Source organism: Cyrtonyx montezumae, unplaced genomic scaffold (genome assembly GCF_038088225.1).
Source record: "Cyrtonyx montezumae isolate F1298 unplaced genomic scaffold, pur_monq_1.0 scaffold_2, whole genome shotgun sequence".
NCBI lineage: Eukaryota > Metazoa > Chordata > Aves > Galliformes > Odontophoridae > Cyrtonyx > Cyrtonyx montezumae.
In genome coordinates, this window is record NW_027071936.1 from 41255811 (window position 1) to 41274120 (window position 18310).

Here is an 18310-nt window from a genome sequence, read left to right on the forward strand (position 1 = left end):
CTTGTGTCCCTGCTTGCAGAGAAAAGAAGTCTGTCAGTGAAACTATAATGAATAGTCTGATAACTTTTCCATACTTCTCAGTTCTTCCTCATGTCATTTTCAGAGAGAGTGGCAAAATGGCCTTTGTATTCAGGAGGCTGGCTGTGGAATGAAGTTAATCTCTCTGGAATAGTGGCTGGGTTTTTTGTTTTTTTTTTTTTCCCCTTATAATTGTAGCAGTGAGGTTAATGTTTAAGTATTTAAATGGATTTGGCTTCTTGCCATTTAAGTAGAACAGCATGTGCCTAGCCCTGGGACTCTTACCATTCCCAGTGCAGCCAAAAAAAATAGAAGTTGCTCAGTAGTGCGGTGATCCAGTAACTTCAAAGGCTATAATTTAAGGCTAGTCTTGGACAGGGACGTCCTAAAAGGGGACAATTGACTTGATTTTTTCCTATGTAGTTGAGGGAAAAGCAATTTTTACAGATGGCATCAGAATGTTTTACAGGACTCTTCAGGTTAAATAGGAGTAGCTGTCTGTAAGTCTTAAATCCAGTATAAATAAGATAGTGAAAAATAATCCTGAGAGATGCTAATCAGTATGTAGGAATTTAAAAGTTTTTTGATTAACTTTAATTTTAACAAGGTGCCCCAACATTAACTTGGGGTACCTTTGTTTTTGGATCTCTTTGGATTGGAGTGCCAGAGTTGAATAGTGGTTTAATAAACATAATGTTCAAACCTAATTTGGGAATCTTGGTGTTTATGACTTGAAGTGGAAAAAGTTGAAGAATAAAGCCAAAAGCAATTGCACTCAAGTTCCTCATATTTCTAATGCTCTTTACCTTAACCAATGGGACTCTGTTGCCTGTTGCTGGGAGGGAAGCAAGGGCTTTGACCCCAGGACTGCATCTCTAATCCAGTTCCATTCTGACCTCACGTGTACTGAGAACTCTGCTGAAAACATCCATATCAGGGGAGCTTTTCCTGGCTGCAGTGATAGATGATGCAAACCCATGGTTACTGCCAAGCATCCCAAGTATTTTCTATTAGTGGCCTGGTTGCAGCCACGCCACATTGGTGATGGGATGCTCCCTGCACTTGAGGGAATGATGCAGTGTGCAAGGCGTGCTGAGGAAAGGCTGGCTGGGCAGAGAGAATTGCCTGTCCTCATCCTGTTTTGTTTTACAAATCTCATGTTTAACTTAAACACGTACGTGAATTTTTCCGCATGTGTGGATGTGAAACCTGATACTTAAAGAATTCTAAATGAAAATAATCACAAATCCCATAATTTCTAATCTATAAGTAACTGTTTGTCATAACTTCTCAGGCAATTAATATTTTGTTCAATTCTGATTACACTGTATTTGTACATAAAGCATGGAAGTGAAATACTGTGGGCCATGGTTACAGTTAATTGTTTAAACTCATCTATCCTAAAGAAAACAAAAATACTGCAAATGGCAAGCACAGGACTAACACATCATGTTACTATGTTGTGACCTATGTATCTTAAAGAGGTGGTGTCTTAAATGTGCACAGTGCCAGAAAGCATCCTCGTGTGAGCAGCACTAGAGCTGTCTTTTAAAACTAGTATGGGGTAATTCTTATCATCCATGTTATTAGTTGTAGACAGTGTTATGGCTGAATGTATTTGGGATTTGATTATAAATTAAATAAAAATCTTCTTAAATATCTATCTCATTGCCCATCCCCTGAAGGGAAGACAGATGTGCCTTTGTCACCAGTATCTTCTTTCTTGTCATTTGGTGGTTATTCGGAGGATAGGGCACATCGGGCTAGAGAAAGAAGTCAGAGTTTACCTTTGAGTGTTTTACAAGTGCATAAAATAATTTCCTGTGTTTTGACAAGAAATAAGATGCTAAATACCTCCACTGGAAAACCTCACAGAGGTCAGTGATTCCATTTCTGCCTGGAGGTGTTCAAGCTGTAGTTAAATGGAGTGAAAATACATAATCCTCATGAGGGGAGATTCTTGTAAGCAAAGGGAGGATAAAATGAGAAACACCTGACCTGTACACAGCTCAGTGTTGAGTGGATGCAGGGCAGCACCATCTGAACACACTGGCTTTTTGAGGAACCCCTTAATGTCATGATCAAGCAGTAAAGATGTCTTGATGTCATAACCTTGGAGGACCAGGTAAGGTGAGATGGTGCTAGCTGGCTGCAGCAAAGCAGGAAGGACCTGGCTGTGCCAGCTTCAGTCAGTGGTGGTTTTATTTTGGAGTAATATGCTTGGTGGCTGTAAGCCCTACAGACACCACATCCTGCTCTGTTGTGTGCCCCAGCTGAGCAGCCATGGGATATGGCACCATGGAAATTTGATTGCAGAATGCCTGTGCTGCTGCTGGGGTCTTTCTCCAACTGGATATCCTCAGTGGGTTATTGCTTTGGTTCCTTCTGATTCCTGTGTTGTTTTCTTGTCTGTTCTGCTGGTGTTTTCTGCCACTGCTAACTTAGCAGCATGCTGTGTCAGATGAAGTACAAGGCCTGCCACTGTCTGTGTAACTTCTGCAGGGTTCTGTCAAGAACAGAAAGAGATTTGGATTTGCCAAACTAGTTTGACATCTGGAAGCACTTTAGTATTACAAAGCTTACTGGTAGAGATTATGTCCTCTAGGAACATGGGCCAGCTTTAAATTTTATTGTCTGCTGATGGGAGCAAGTGTTCTGTTCAGTTATCATCTGCTGAAGATCGGGGTGGGAATGTAACAGTCTTCAGGTCTTCCTCTTTAGGAATAAAAGATAATACTATCTACTAAATCTTAAAGATGGTTCCTCATCCACTGTCAGTTATAGTGGAAGATAATGCCACCAAGACCATACAAGAATTGATGAAGATAAGTGTTGCACTCCATATTCAATACCTTTTATTCCTGACTTCAGCAAATTACTTCTAACCGTTCTTGTTCATAAATATTCTGTCACTTGTGAAAGGATGAGGAAATTAATTCATTTGAATGTTCCATAAGTATTAGAGGCTGTTTTTCTGATTTCTTTAATGTTGTGACCCTTTATAAGATTTCTAGTAGCTTTCATTTCTTATACCTTGACCCAGTCATGGAACTGTGTGATTTAAATATACAGAGAGAAGATACTGTTTCTTATTCAAAGAGAAATTCTTCTGGAATGCTTAACTCTTCAACTGTGCACACCCAAAGCCAATGATTTGTTTAACACGTTGGCAGTAAGCACATGCTGCTTGAATGTCTTGATTTGAATGATGAGTATGTTAGAGGGTTTTTTTTTTAATACAACTGTCATAATTTCACATTTAAATTGAGTTTGTTAGGTCGCATTTGTTTATATTTATTGTAGTTCTTTTATAGCCTGGGGAAATAAATACTTTCAGATGTTGAAAATAATTTTGACACTGTTTTACATAGCTGATGTATACCTTTTTTTTCTTTCTTATTATTATTATTCCTCCATGCAATACTGAATTAATTGAAAAAGCTACATTAAATAGGTGTAACAGTGAATTATACACTTCTAGGATAAGTCAGTGTTTTGGTTAAATTCATCAGAGGAAAGTCTCCAGCTGAGCTTTTTGGAAGTGTCACATTCTTGTTTTCCTTGCCTGTAGCAGACAAGGATAAGTGACTGTGGTTAACGTCACTTAAAGCAGGTGAAAGAGAGCTGTTACTTCTGTTGGGGCAAAACTGAATAATTACTTGATGTGTTGCAATATGACATTTCCAAACAACTGTTCCTTCCTTGGGCTGTCCAGGTAGGCTAAAATAAAATTTGTCCAAGCTTCTTTGCATGCTTTTTCATGTGGAATTGTCTCCTGGAGTAGCTGTTTGCTATAACCTGTGCTGTGTGGTGAGAGGATGGTGTGGAAAACACTTGTGTGTCTGCGTGCTTCTCCTGGAGATTTGGAGCATGGGGCAATGCTTCCCCATCCTGCCTGTTTAATTTTAATCTGCTCTTGAGATAACAAGCTTAATGTTACATTAGACAAGTAATCTTTCGGCCTTGAGATTTCTGGAGTTTAAAACTTTCCTTGCCCCTCCTGCTCTTCCAGCCACCCACCCATCACAGGGTTTCCTGGTGTTCTGGCTCTTCAGGTTCTTAAAAAGTCACTAAGTAACAGAAGGGGAAGTTTGGCAAGTCCATCTGCCTTCCTCTCCGCTCCTGGCCAGGCAAACTGATCACTTGTTCTGCTGCATGACGTTCCTGTCCCTCACTGTAAGCACAGAATGAAGTGACAGTGTACTTCTCTGCAAGTATCACCTGTCTGATTTGTGATGTCCTTCTCAAATCTGCTCTAGGATGGTGCTGGTAGCACACAGCAAGCTTTTGATAAATTGCTGGCAGAGTCAAAGGAAAATTCTTTAGCTGGAGCTTATTATTGCTGCATGGCTGAATTGATCTTTGAAAGCTGAAATCTCTTGGGAGAGCTCTGGAAAGTCCAGCTTCTATGTTTTTTCCTTCCCCTCCCCCCCCCCCCCCCCCATGTTGGTCTTGCTGTTTGCTTGCCTTCTAATGTATGCCACTGAGGAGAGCTTCTGATGACAGCCTTTACTCATCTCTCAAAATGCTTGGGCCTTGTCTTCAGTAAGTTGTGCTGTTCCTTTCTTTTCCCTATGCCACTGTATTCTGAATAAGTTTCCTAATGCATTAATGAGAAGTTGCTAGTTCTCTAGAAGCACTCTCTTACATATGGCTCTTTACTGTTTATTGTTTGCTACTTAGTAGATAGTAAGATTATTTGTGCTTTCTGAAGTTTTGTGCATAAGTGTACTCCAAAATAAGCCTTTTAGTTACAAAAATTATTTAGAAGCTGATAATCTTAGTGAGGGAGGTTTGGTAAGTTCTATAAAATGGTAATCACATACTGTCATTGGTTTAATGTTCCCCCGATGTTTTAAATTTGACAGTGAAAACAGAGGTATTAGTGGCTTCTACAATTAATACTTCAACCATGCCAGGCTTTGGGAGAAATGCAAAAAAAAAAACTCGTGCAAGTAGTTTCCATATGTTGCTGACACATTATTTCCTGGAAGGCTGGTTGATGTGCTGGCAAAACAAGTAAAAATTTTCAGTTAAAGTTTGAAAAGAACAATCAAGTCTCAGCTCTTAAAATAGAGAGACTGAGATAATAATAGGGCTTCAGCTTGTCATTGCAGTTTTGTATTCTCAGTATTTGAGCTGATCTTTGATCTGTGATCTTTGTTGCACATTAAAGCTTTTTTTTTTTTACTGTCTTACTATCTTGAGCTAAATTAAAATACTGAAATAGGAGCTATTGGTATTTTTGATTTATAAATAGAAGGAAAGATCAATTGAGCTTATAAAGCTTATAAAGAAAACATAGTAAGAGGGGAGGGAAACTATACCTAAAATGGGGAAAAGAAAGGAAATAATCCAAGGTATTAATATCAAACAATATTATTAATTATATCAAACAACAGTTATTGACTTGAATATATTATCAAACTGTAATAAATACTCTGTTTTAAGAGCTGGACTCCAGGAAGGACTAACTAACCAACAAACAAGCATCCAGTACTTGAGAATAAAGCCAACGTGAGGCACAGGCAAGCTGGTAGTTGCTTAAAAAGCCCCAGTTCAGGCGCCAGTGCTCTGCTTTGGTACTGTTCTCTGCCAGTGATTCAGGGGATTTTGGTCAAGCAGATAGCCATGGCTTAACCTTTTAGCTTTGCTGTAACCTCTACTTTTAGCTTCTCTGTGTTGTGTGCATTCTTTCAGTTGTTCATTTTTGCATTGTTTTTTAACCTTTTATCCTGAAACAGTTATGCAGGAGGAAAGGCTGGATGTGGCAGTCAGATACAGGTCTCTGATAGAATTAAAAATGCCTTCTAATGAAATCCTTGAGGCAACTTCTGTAGGGTTGTGGTGCAAGAGTAACATCTTAAAATTACCATTACTTAGGTTGCCAATATATATTATTCTCAAAATGTTATTTTCAGTGTCCCCTGGTCTTACTCTGGAATGGCAGAGGAGGAAAGGTGACTGGAACAGAGAAGCTCTTTCTCTTGGAGGTATTCAGAATCCACCTGGATACTTTCATGTGCAGCGTAGTCTAGAAATGCTGCTTTAGAAAGGAGGTTGGACTAAATGATCTCCAGAGGTCCTCTCTACAATTCTGTCATTCACTGAAGAGAGGAAATATTTTTAGTGTTGTGCTTGTGTTTGTGTCTGTCCAATCTTTCCCTCTGTCTTTCTGCTGCTGTAGTGTAGAGCCAGTAACACAACTTTTTACCTAGGCTTTTTATTTTATCAGTGGAGAAAACTTCATTGCAGCTGGCTAATGTGCTGCTGAACTGGTCCCTTCCTCAGCAAATGGGAGTGAAAGAGCAGCTTGTGGGGCCAGTCAGGATCTAAATGAGCGTGAGATCCGAAGTGATAGCATAGTACTGACTGATGCCCACCAATTGGCTTTGATTCATATAAGAAAAAAGCACTTGCATAATCCTTACACACCTTGTGCCTTTCCAGAAAGCCAATCCTGACTCAAATCAGACTATGGTAATGCATTCAGGTACTTGAAAAACAAGTGTATTCCTGTGTCCTCCAGCCTAAGCTCCCAGGCTTGCAGCTGTGAATTGGCTCTGTGCTTTGTCATGAGGCTTTTAGTTGGTGTGAGCAGGTGATGTGTATTTGCATTTGTTCTGCGTAAGAAATTGTTGCTGCCACTCAAGCACATAACCAATATCTGAATGTTTTCAAGCACCTTCAGGCAGAAGGAGGAGCTAGTGGCTGGGATTTCTCTGTATATATTCTCTCTAAATAAGCTTGACAGTGTTGACAACTTGTTTCTTTCTGAAAATGGTACTTATATTAAGCAGCAAGTGATCTTGTGACTCTCACACATCATTTGGGTTTTTGTTTTCCTTTTTTCTAAAAGTTATCTCTGCAGTTGTGTTCCAAGTAACATTTTCGCAAAGGATCTGAATTCATCTTCCTAAGTTAACAAAAGCTTTGAGCTAACTCCTGGGGCACAACTAAAGAAATTACTTAGTGAACTAGTTTGTAGGTAGCTGTATAATTTTTTACAGTGTTGGAATAATAAAATAGGACTATAATCTGGCAGGCAAGACTGGATAGGAACTGAAATTTGTGGTGTGTTTTTTTTTTTTTCTTCCCTATGTTTTTCTCCTTGTGCTACTGCAGCTGTACTCTTTTGCCTGCCCAGGTGTGGCATTAGCAGAGACGCTTTGGTTCCCCTAGCTGCATTAGTGCAGCTGTTGAGGCACATCCTTAGGTTCTGAGAAGCTGTTGTTTTCCAGGACCCCAGCTGGCCCTGTGCATCCTGGCACCTACGTGGAATGGCACGAGAGTGCTGCCAGATCTCTGTGGCTCAAGTGATGAAAGATGTGAGAAGTTGGCAGCCTCTATTTGAGAGAGGTCTGATGGTGAGATCCAAGGAATGTTCTCCAAGCTGGAATTTGGTTCCCCTCCCATACTGAATATTTTGAATGTATTGACCTTCAGGGTATGTGCAAGATGAATCCCTCCAGGCCATGGAGGATTCTGTGCAAGCGTGGGCTCTTGTTTAGGGAGGTGTTGATGCTCATGGTCACTAGTGCTCCAGTTTCAGTTAACCAAGTCCAAGTCAGGCTGTGCTGTGACATTGTTTGCTGGGAATAGAAGCACTTGTAATCAGGTGGGGAGTCACATTAGTTAGTGATCTCTGATTTGCATACAGATTTTATGCTTGAAGCTTAACCTGGCAGGAATCTTAGCAAATAAATGGGAGCTGCTTCAAAGTAATCCCTCCTACTTCATTATGTTGACTTGCAATGTCATAGTTGGATGTTGGCCGTATGGAAGTAGAGGTTGAACCTACCTGCCAATGTTGCATAAATGTTGTTGCCATGTGACAGATGGCAGCAGAGGGGCAGTCTGACAGCATGGTGTCTGACATGAGAGTTCATATGATGCAAAGGTGTGGAACTGAATTCCTCTGTGCAGAAAAAATCACACTCATTGACGTTCACTGATGCTTGCTGAATATTTCTGGAGACCAAACAGTAGACGGAACACAGTGGGGTGGTGTGTGGCACATTTAGCAGTGGCGACAGTGACAGTGGGTCACCTCTGCTGGTGCAGATTTTTATGAACACGTCATGCAGGTTCTTGTTAACTGCTGGTGAAAATGCATAGCTGCTGGTGGTGATTGTTTGAAAAATAGTGTTTTGTGGCTGTGAATTTGCTTGTAACCAGCGCTACTGTGCTCTTTGTATCTGTTGTAGTATCCATTTAAATAAATAGGAGGTATTACTTCCCGAGCAATATACACAGTTAGTGTTACAGAACTGATATATCATAGTTCTGTACCAGAACTGGAACATTCTGTATGCAGAATAAATGAGTTACCCATTTGTATCAAAGAATAAGAGAGGTATAAGCATCTAATTCATCAATTTCTCTTGCAAGCAAACTGAATACGTGACTGTGATTAGACTTGTTATTGCTTTGTCAAAGAGCTTCTGAAATATATTTTTCTATGCAATCATGCAAGTATCTGTCGTGTAAGTAAACCTGAATTCCAAAGTTTGCTGTTTTTCTTCTACTTGTGGAAGCTGATGCTAAGCAGGCTTGTGAAAGTAAGCACAAATAGATAAACTAACAAACAAAAAGAACAACAAAGAGACAAACAACAACAACCCCCCCCACCTCTATAAATTCTTGGTTCTAATAGGCATGCAAATGCGGAACTCAGAGAAATACAAACTGGATTCTGTGCAACTGTTTAAACTGATGTTGGTGATAAAGTGCTAAAAATTAGAACTTTAGAAACTGGGATCTTAAGCAAGGAGTTGATCTTGGTTCTGGTTTGGATGAGAGAAGATGACTGTGTAAAACTATTCAGGAGGTTTTAGTACAGTTTAATATAATGAAGATGATGATTTGTTCTACCTTTCTCATCTGATGTTCTCGTCAATAGTCATTTGTGAAGGAAATGATGAAAGGACTTGGTCTAGCAATGTTTATTGAGGTGAAAGACTTGTCTGATTGACAACTTGATTTTTTGACCTGGTTTGTAGACCTCAGTAAAAGCTATTTATCTGACATGCAATTAGCTGAGAATTTAGATTTTTCTCCTTTCTGCTTTTAGAAAAATCACAGACCAGCTGCGGCTTGTCCTTTTTTTTTTTTTTTTTAAGGTCATTATCTGTACTCAGAAATAAAGGACCCTGGCCACTGGTCAGTTTGTGATATGGACAAACAGGGAAGTGCAAATAATTTCTGAACTCTTGGCAAATTTGAGCCTTGGCTTTCTGCATAAAGGTTGTCCCTGTCATGTGGCGCAGTGCTCTTCTTACTTGCAACCTACCTTGCTTTGAGGAGGAACTTCATTGCAGATATAAGAAATCCAGCCCAGGGAAGCGTAGGACAACCAGCTGTTCTTATATCTACTTGACAGGCAGGTATTTCTTAGTAACTTTAAAAAAAAAAAAAGTTTGAACAGTACAATCATACATACTCTTTTGCAACTCTGAAGTCTTGGATGTGGTTTTCCAGAAAATTAATTGCCTGAATTTCAAATGGCAGTTCCTTCCATCTTTGGTTCTTGTGAGGCTGTTTGCATTGGAGAAGGCACCTAATGCAGCATTTATTTCTTACAGCTAATACTTGTAAGCAGTATTCTGCTTAAATGACTTGTAAAAGCACCACTGGTATGTGCAACTTGGCTCATAGAAAATAAAACCTCGATGGTGTATTTGAAGGAAAAAACATCAAGGTAAAAACTGCCTTCTGTTCTAGGAATAGCCTCAAATACCTTGTGTAGGAGGAACAGAGCACTCCTGAAATTAGAGAAATGGAACATGGGCGCACCAAGGAATTGAGGTCTCTTTTGAATTCTTTAGCTCAACTTTTTTTTTCTCTTTCAGGATTCTGCAATTAGGGTGTTGTATTTTCCTACCAGAAGCTTTGTGACTTTTCCCCATATTTATTTTCTTGGATTACTCAGTTCTGAGTATGTGTCCGTGGTTTGGGGTTTCTCTGTTTTGTTTTTTTCCCCCTGCCTAGGCAGTTCCTCTGAGTTCAGAATTATGCAGCACGCTGAGATTTCTTTTACCAGAGTACTTACGTCAATAAGATGTGCCTTTAGTGTCCTAACAGAACTGAAAATGAGTTGGTGTACCGTGAATTAGTGGATTTCAAGATGGGTGTCTAGAAGTGGCAGCATTGTTGATAGGCTTTGGTGAACTTCGTGCTTATGGATAACATAATTTTGTTCTCCAAATTTAAACTTAATGAGATAATTTTGAGAAAGTTGTACAACTGAATACTGTCCTGTGGGCGCTGATCAAGTTCAGTTTATATAAGTACCTTATGAATTTTTTTCAAGCTTTTCTTCTTCATTTTCACAAAAAGGATGCTGTAAGAAATTTAACTATGAAAATTGTTGTCTTCTGTCTTTAAGCTGAAATCCAGGAGGCAGAGTTGCCTGAAGTAACATCTACTGTATGATGTTACACAAGTGCATTTATCTGTGTCGCTCCCATGTAGGAGTTCTCCACCTGGATAAGAGTGATGAAACACTTGCTGAATTAAGTGCTGGTGTTTGACTTCTTCTGATGTGGATGACAGTTCCATGGCTTTGGCCTGTTAAGTGACTGTGTGACCCAGCAGTTGCCATTTCATCTTACTTCTTTTGAATTTTTAGAAGTAAATAGTCTATGACCAATGTAAATCTAGAAATAGTGGTCTGTTTCTGTTGCCATCTTAGTAATGGATGCCCATGGAGGAACAGCCTGGAAAACACAGCTTTGAACCTTCTGTACAGTGAAGCTGTACATCCTGTGCTCTCTACAGTTTTGAGCAAGGGAAGCTTTGAACTGTGACTATAATAAAATAAAGGTCTCATTTAATTTCTGTATTGCGTGACTGTAGAAACTGCAGTATTTTTTCCACTGAAATTTTTTTTAAATGGTAGCAATAGAAGGCTTCCTTTACCTGTGTGTGCTTCCGATTATTTACTGCATGTGTACATGTCTAAAATGTAGTTTAGCTCAATAAACAGTATGTTATAGATTCCTCCTAACAAACGTATCTGGCTGTAGAATCAGTACTAAAAATGTACTGGATGACATTAATGTTCTTTAAATAATCACACAGGCTTTCCTTTGTCAGGTTCATAAAACTGGTGAAGTCAAAGCTGATAATGGTTAAACGTGAGGCTAACTGTACTGCAGACTGGATAGTTTGAGTGGGGCACCAAGTCCAAGGGGCTCCAGAGAGCAGATCTGGGCATACCAATGGATCATCAGATGGAGGGGGAGAAGTTAATGTGTGATCAACCCTTGCAAAAAGGACAGAGTTGACATCTCAAAAAACCAAGCAGACAGCCAAAGGATGTGCAAGGCATTTTTTGCCTGTTAAACATGCAGTGCTGTTAGGCTGTCAGTTACTCTAGGGTTATGGCTTAGTTTTAGAACAAAAGTATAATGCAGCTGTAAAATAAATAAGGTCCCTCTGTAGCACAGTAGCAGCACCTTGCCAGCATCCTCTCTGGACTTTGGAGCAGTAGGTATAGATGTGCACCAGGTCTGCAGCTCTTCTGTTGCTTCCCCTTGCACTGATGCTGGTCAGGCTTAAGCTGAAATGAAAGCTAATGCTCTGAGCCATATAAAGTAGTTCCAGGGTGTTTGTAGAGGTCTGTATGTACCTTTTCTCTTGTGGGACCTGGTTTTATCTTTGTTCTTCTGTGAAGCTGTCAACTAAATTATTGAATGAGGAGAACTACTTCAGAAGTTAGCACTCGGAAGCTGAAACAGTTCTTCAACTCTCTCATGAAAATGCAGAGATTTGGCTGTAACACAAAATAAAATGAAAGCTATAGTAAGCAGCATGTGTATTTGATCTTAACTTTAAGCAAGAAATATTAAAAAAAAAAAAAAGGATTTGCATGACATGCATCTTATCACGTTATGATTTCCTGTGATATCATAGCACTACAGAGGGGTCTCTAAAGGACTGATGGGACAAGCTGCAGGTAGGGGTGAATCCCGCTGATGCCCAGTGCATGCAGGGCCTTCCACAGCAGTGTACCGCCCCAAACTGACGTGCAGCCCTCTCCCTGCAGCGAGGGGCTGGGCAGGCCAAGTCTGAATCCAGCCCACATCGCGTGGGCGAGACGAATAACCCCGCAGCCTTCCCCAGGGGTGTAGTTTCCCCTTCTCCCCACCTGGCCCAGCGCCCCGGGCCCGCAGGCTGCGGGCGGTGAGACTGCAACCCCCCCCCCCCCCCCCCCCCTACGTGTTGCGTCATTCGAGCTGTTTTCACTGAGCTGCTTTGCAGAACTGTCGTGGCATTTTTCTTGGTTTTGTAATTCTTCTGTGCTACATTGCTAGGGCGCTGTTCTTGGCTCTGCAGGGCCAGGCCCTGTTGGATTCAATCTTGTATGTTCTGAGACCAAAAGATAAACAAACAAGGAATCTATATAAAAGAATTAAAATATAAAAACAAAACTCAAGGAGCAGAACTGAGCTCATTGTGAGGAAGTTTCCTTTGTAGGGAACGTATTTATTTTATTTTTCTTAAGATATAAAAACAATGCATTAGATTTATTTATTCTTCCTCTCCCTCAGGCTAGAGGGTTGGGAGCAATGTTTTTGAGTTGCCCAGTTACTCTAGATGTCAGCCAGGCAAGATTGCAGGTGAAAAAACAGTTAAGTTGTTAAGACTGATAGAGTTTATAGTAGCATGCAGCAATGCTTTCTGAAAATCCACAGCAACCACTGCATCTGTAGGACTTCTAGTTATTGCATTGGAATTGTTTCCTATTTGGCTACAAAAATATTGTTTCTATTAACCTATTCAATTTTGTTCACATAGATATAATCAGTAGCCTTGAGTATAATAAAATGCAAAGACTGTTATTTCACTGGCAAATAACAGCATTTTCAGAATGAAAATCTGCTGTGATGCTATTGCAAGAGTGCTGTCCTAACTTGGTGGTAGAATTTCCTACAGAGTACGTGAAACCTCTCCTTGGCTGGCTGTAGTCTTCTCTGAATAAGTGCCTACTTCTGCGCAGCAGGCATCTTTGAGTCTGTGAAAACTGGGAGCTGATTAAGCTTCTGACCTGGTTAACTTCGGAAATCCTAAGCATCTTGATGAATAATCTGTACTGCAAAAGGATACCATGGCAAGAATGCTACTAATTTAGTTATTTGGGGATGTATTGATCTGCTCTATTCAGATAATTAATTGGGTTATAGATTCGTTACACGGAATAATCCACCAGAGTTAAATAATACTTCTGGGTTTACTGTATTTTACTTCACTACAAATTACGTTGGAAGTGTTCCAATGCTCAGTAAACTAGTTCACATTGTGTATCGCTGTTAAATATAGCTGGCTGCTGAACTGGCTGCCAGCTTTAGGTGAAGATCTGAAAGGACACAAAAACCGGAGCACATCAGATTTGCTGTGGCCTCAGCTGTCATATTCTAATGATACAGTCTTAGTATTTGCCAGAGTACTGGTGATGTCCATTAAATGTTGGGCAGTGTTTGCACTAAATCCAGGGGCACAAGCACAGATGCTTTGTAAAATAATTCAGGAGCATGAAGAATTTCTAGTCAGCACTGTATCTTAAAGTTGTTTCCGTATTTAGTGCCTAGTGCATTGTGGTGCATTTGCTTGGCATTAGAACTTGATTTTAAAAAGCAAATGTTTAGTGCAGGCGTTATTTCAGTAGTAATGGTTAAAGCCATCTCTGCTCTGACTTGCTGAGCATGTCTATTGTGAATCATTGTTAGGAAGCAAGAATTATTTTCTTTTCTCCAGAGTTATGCCTGGCATCTCAGCCACCACCTTTGCAGCCTGGTGTTCTTGCATTTGCAGAGAGCTTCTGCCTTTTTTAAATTGCTGTTTTATGAAAGTCTTGTCTTTCTCAGTTGAGACTAGCAGCAGACAATAAGTCTGCTTAATCAGAAATCTGTAGACTTGGGGATTAAATTTACTGTGTGTGTGTATATATATAACAAATACTTTTTAAACATGTGCATAGCAACACCCCCTGTTATCTCCACTGCTCCTGAATTTGTGCTGAGAATCCAAAGTGTAGTAGCTGTTCTGCATTGGTGCCCTGTGCTTGCTTCTGTATAAAGTCTAAGTGGCAGCAGTGGAGAAATCAGCAGTTTATCCAAGATCCAGGCGATAGACCAGGTGAGCAGTATATGTAACCACAAGCAGCCAAATGACTTGGAGCACTGAGTTGGGGTTGATGGGTATCAGCCCAATTTGTGCTCAGCTCTTCAATCAGATCTTTCAAAAAGTCAGGCTTGGACCTTGACCTGCTAAGGGAGTGCCATAATAAATGCATACTGTCTTAAGTTCTAGCTTCCTGATTTCATTCTAACCTGAATGTTGATCTTTGATTGTATGGGAACTGATTTTTTTTTAAAGCCAATTTTTGTTATGACAGCAGAAAAAAATATAACTGCCCGAAAACCTGGGAGCATTTCATTGAAAAGTTGAGGACTAATTTAACTAGGAATTAAAGACTTAGTCATTTTTGGAAGTTCCTAGAGAGGGGTAAACTGAATATTGATCTCATGGAAAACTGTGCACTGGCTTCATTTTTAGTAGCTATTGATACTAAAGTCAAAAGCCAAGCCAGTGATAATTATGAACACAAGTGACCATGTGTACTGCACACCCCAGAAAGCCATGAATGTTGTCTCAATGGAGCTAAGAATGAGAGCCTGATTAAGTCCTAGCCATAGAAAGTACCAGAATATTCAAGTGAGAGGCTTATTGTTATTCTAATCTGCCCATTCAAAGAGGTAGCTTTGGTTTTGTTTGATCATGCACTTAATCACAACTCATAAAATACTGCTTTTTATAGCTAGGATTTGTCACCGGCTTGTGTGTGCTTATGTCTTACATCTGTGAGTTTCACCTTTCCTGCTGCTGTAAAGCAGAGTGTGGAAAGGCGTGTGAACACACAAAACTTCCTGGTCAGGTGGCTATACCTCCATATTCCCCAAATGCTAGATTCCAGTTATGGACACTTCCTTCAAATATCTTAGTTAGCTAACTAGGAGGAGCACTCTCTTTACTTTTAAGAAAAGTCACTGAACCAGTCTTCTGAATGTGGAGTTCTCCCAGAACATATTTTAAAGTAATTCCCAACTTCTGAGTGGTAATTTTGGCGGTGTGATAGAGCTTTCTGATGAAGTATGGATACTGAAGATGCCTTGAGCATAGCATTCAAGTACAGTGAGTTGCCTGGAGTGCTTCCAGGCTGCTTTCCCACTTGTAGGGGCACACTCTTTTCTTCCAGATCTCCCCTGCGTCCCTTGGTACAGGCTGTGCAAACAGAGCTGGTGGGTTTGAGTAAACATGGTGACTGTGTGGGTGAAAACACCGAGTTCCAGATGGAACACCAGGAAGAGCGTCATTACTGCTGTCAGCCTTGTGAGAGTAACATATTTAAACTGGCTTGCATTCTTGTGGCAATTTGGGATTTTGTAGCTTGCTTTATTTATATTAATTCATATTGTTTTGACTCTTATTTACCCAATGCTGAACTAGTAGGCAGTTGGTGTCTGTCCCCTGTCCTTCTATTGCACATGTTCAGCGACACTCCATGTAGATAAATAGAAGCTGCAAGATCTTGCTCTGAGTCCTGCTCTGTGTGTTGTAGAGTGTGCTGGATCTGAGGCCACCAGCAGATGGACACTGTTCTTTTTAGGAGAATCTGCTTTCCAAGCTGGCTTCCCTTTTTTCCCCCGAAGCAGTGCTTCTGTTCCTTTATGTATCTGTTGTGGAAAAGAAAAGCCTAAGACATCCGATAACTAAACTCAGAGTCTGGTAGTAGTATTTAGTTTAGAGAATTCCCTAACTCTTTCAGTTCATCAGGACCAATGTATTGGAAAGGAATATTGTTTGGAAGGGCAGTTGTTTTGTGTACAGCAACTCTTAAATCAGAAGAACTTCTCACCGTCTGGAAGCTCATAGACCTGATTAACATGTTCAAGTGCCTGCAGAGCTACATAATCTTAATTTTTGAGAGCTAACTTTATAGTACAGATTTTATGAGACACTGTTTTTAAGCTGTAGAAAGTCTCCTTGTATTTGTGAAAGATACTTTTAGACTCCAAACGTTGATATGAAGCAGAAATTGAATCTAGTCTTGTTGATCATGAAGGCATCGATTACGGAAGTGAAAATCTGCTTTAAAAATCATTGAATCAGTTGTATTTTTTTGTATATATTTTTATGTGAAAACCTGGTCCAAGCAGATTTCTGTTAGCACATGTGCACATACATATACTCAGCTTAAACAATTTTATTATTTTCTATTCTGTTTCAAACCCTGGAACTTCTTAAGCATTGATTATGTTAAGGTTTACTTAGCTGACATCCTGTTTCAAATGTTGGCGTAGCAGGAAGCCATAGTAAACTAAGATATTGTTCTTTAAGTTCTTGAGATCTGAACTTTGTGAAGTGACACACTAGAGTTCCCTACTATCTGTTGTGTGAAAGCTGTTGAAAGAGATGAGAATAGTCTTTGCATCTGAACTAATGCTTAATTAAAATGGAATCTCTTAACTTCTTGTTGCATGACTAGCTGGGCAAACTGTATGGTATATTATAGGTTAGCCTCCAAACAAGTAGGAATTGATTTTAATTTATCAAAACAACAGTGGAAGCAAGGTTTGCAGACGCTTTTCAATAGTTGAGTCTGTGATCAACTTAGCTGGATGGAAAATAATTCAGGACAGGTTCTTGCCTAGCCTCAGGGGAGCAGTTCTGCAGAAGAACTCTTGAACCTACCTCACGTTTCATTACAGAGGATTAAAATGAGGGTGCTGCTATTGTTCATGCTTCTATATGGGTTGAATAACAGTGAGCAGTCAAAGGATCAAAGTATTAGGAAACTAGAGAGTTTAAGCAGGGTTTATCTAGTACAGAACTTTATCTTCAGTGATTTTTGCTTTGGAATTGAGAGTAACCAAGGAGGAGATTGCTGCCTTATTTTGGTGTCTCATTTCCTTGTTCTGTGGTTGTTGGGCAAATAGTTCTAGAGAAAGGAATTCAGATAGAGATATCACAGAAGATGGTATATTTCCATGAGGCTTTATATGGATGGTACACAAACTGTTAGTAAGTAAAGGGTGGCTCACCTTTTGCGATGGTTGAGGCTCACCATTGACTCCACACAGGAGGGATCTCCAAGAAGAGATCCTTCCCTGGTGGTGGTCAGCCCTTAAATGGGTCTGGGAGAGGTGGAGCCAGACTCCACCCCTTCCAATCACACAGGTATATCACCTTCACCTGTGCCCCTGTGGCTGACTCAGTGCTCATCTCAGGTGACCAATCAGTGGTTCAGGCCATGATTCAACAGTTCCCATACAGTGGTCTTTAAACATCTGTCTCAGATTGAAGGTAAAAAGTCACGTGTAAAGAAAAGGCGGTGGGCTAGAAGCCTCTCTACATTTAGTCTGTCATGAGCATACAAACCCATGTAGATCTAGAATGGTCTTACTTGGAATGCTGCTTCTGCGTTCAGAACTGTTTATATGCCTACAATATGTCTGGAAAGCTTTATGCTTTTGCTTGGTTGAAGAAGAGTTTTAAGAATGTAACTATTCTAGGTATGTTTCCAACTGAGGAAAATAAGGTTTATGAGAAAATGTCAGCTTTTTGAATGATAAAATCTTGCTTCTAGTAACTTATCTTATTTATTGCACTGGCTTTCTTTTAATTTTTAGTAGTATTTCTCTAAGTGTTTCTTTCCCTTGCTTTGGTTTCTGAAATGGGTTATATACTTTGTGTGGCATTAAGTTACCTCCTGCTAAAGAACAAATCAAGGATTGTTTATCTTGTCATTACAAACTTGTTGCCTGAAGGAGTCTCTGATTCAAAAATTGAGGATTGTTCTCTGATCATAGTGTACCTAAACTATGTTGAAGTCGTAGAAATCTTCCAGTAGTGTGTTTTCAGATCTTGCTACCTCGCTGGCTTGTCTTGGTGTACTGCAATCAGTATTGTGTCCCTGGTAAAGATTGTTGGTAGAACAGTTCAGGTATCTCTGTTTCCCTGGAGTTTCAGTTTCTTAGGGTTCTGCTACTCATTGTGTTTAAGTTGCAGTCAAATCACTTCAGACTTCTGATGTATTTTGTAAATCAGTGTGCATTATTCCATCACTCTTATATGCATAATTATGATGCTCATGTCCTGCTGTTTTCCTTTCACTGAGTTTCAAGTATGTAATTATGTTCATATCCTCATTTAAGTACACCACACTTGTGTCTGAATTTTAGTTAAAACCCTGATCTGTTTCCCATTGTTTTCAATGCCAGTGTCCTCC

At 39.9% G+C, this 18310-nt stretch overlaps 1 protein-coding gene across 1 annotated transcript in view; it reads left to right on the plus strand.

Moving 5' to 3' along the window:
* Positions 1–18310, plus strand: part of MTUS1 (microtubule associated scaffold protein 1) — a 110366-nt gene that overhangs the window by 10341 nt on the left and 81715 nt on the right.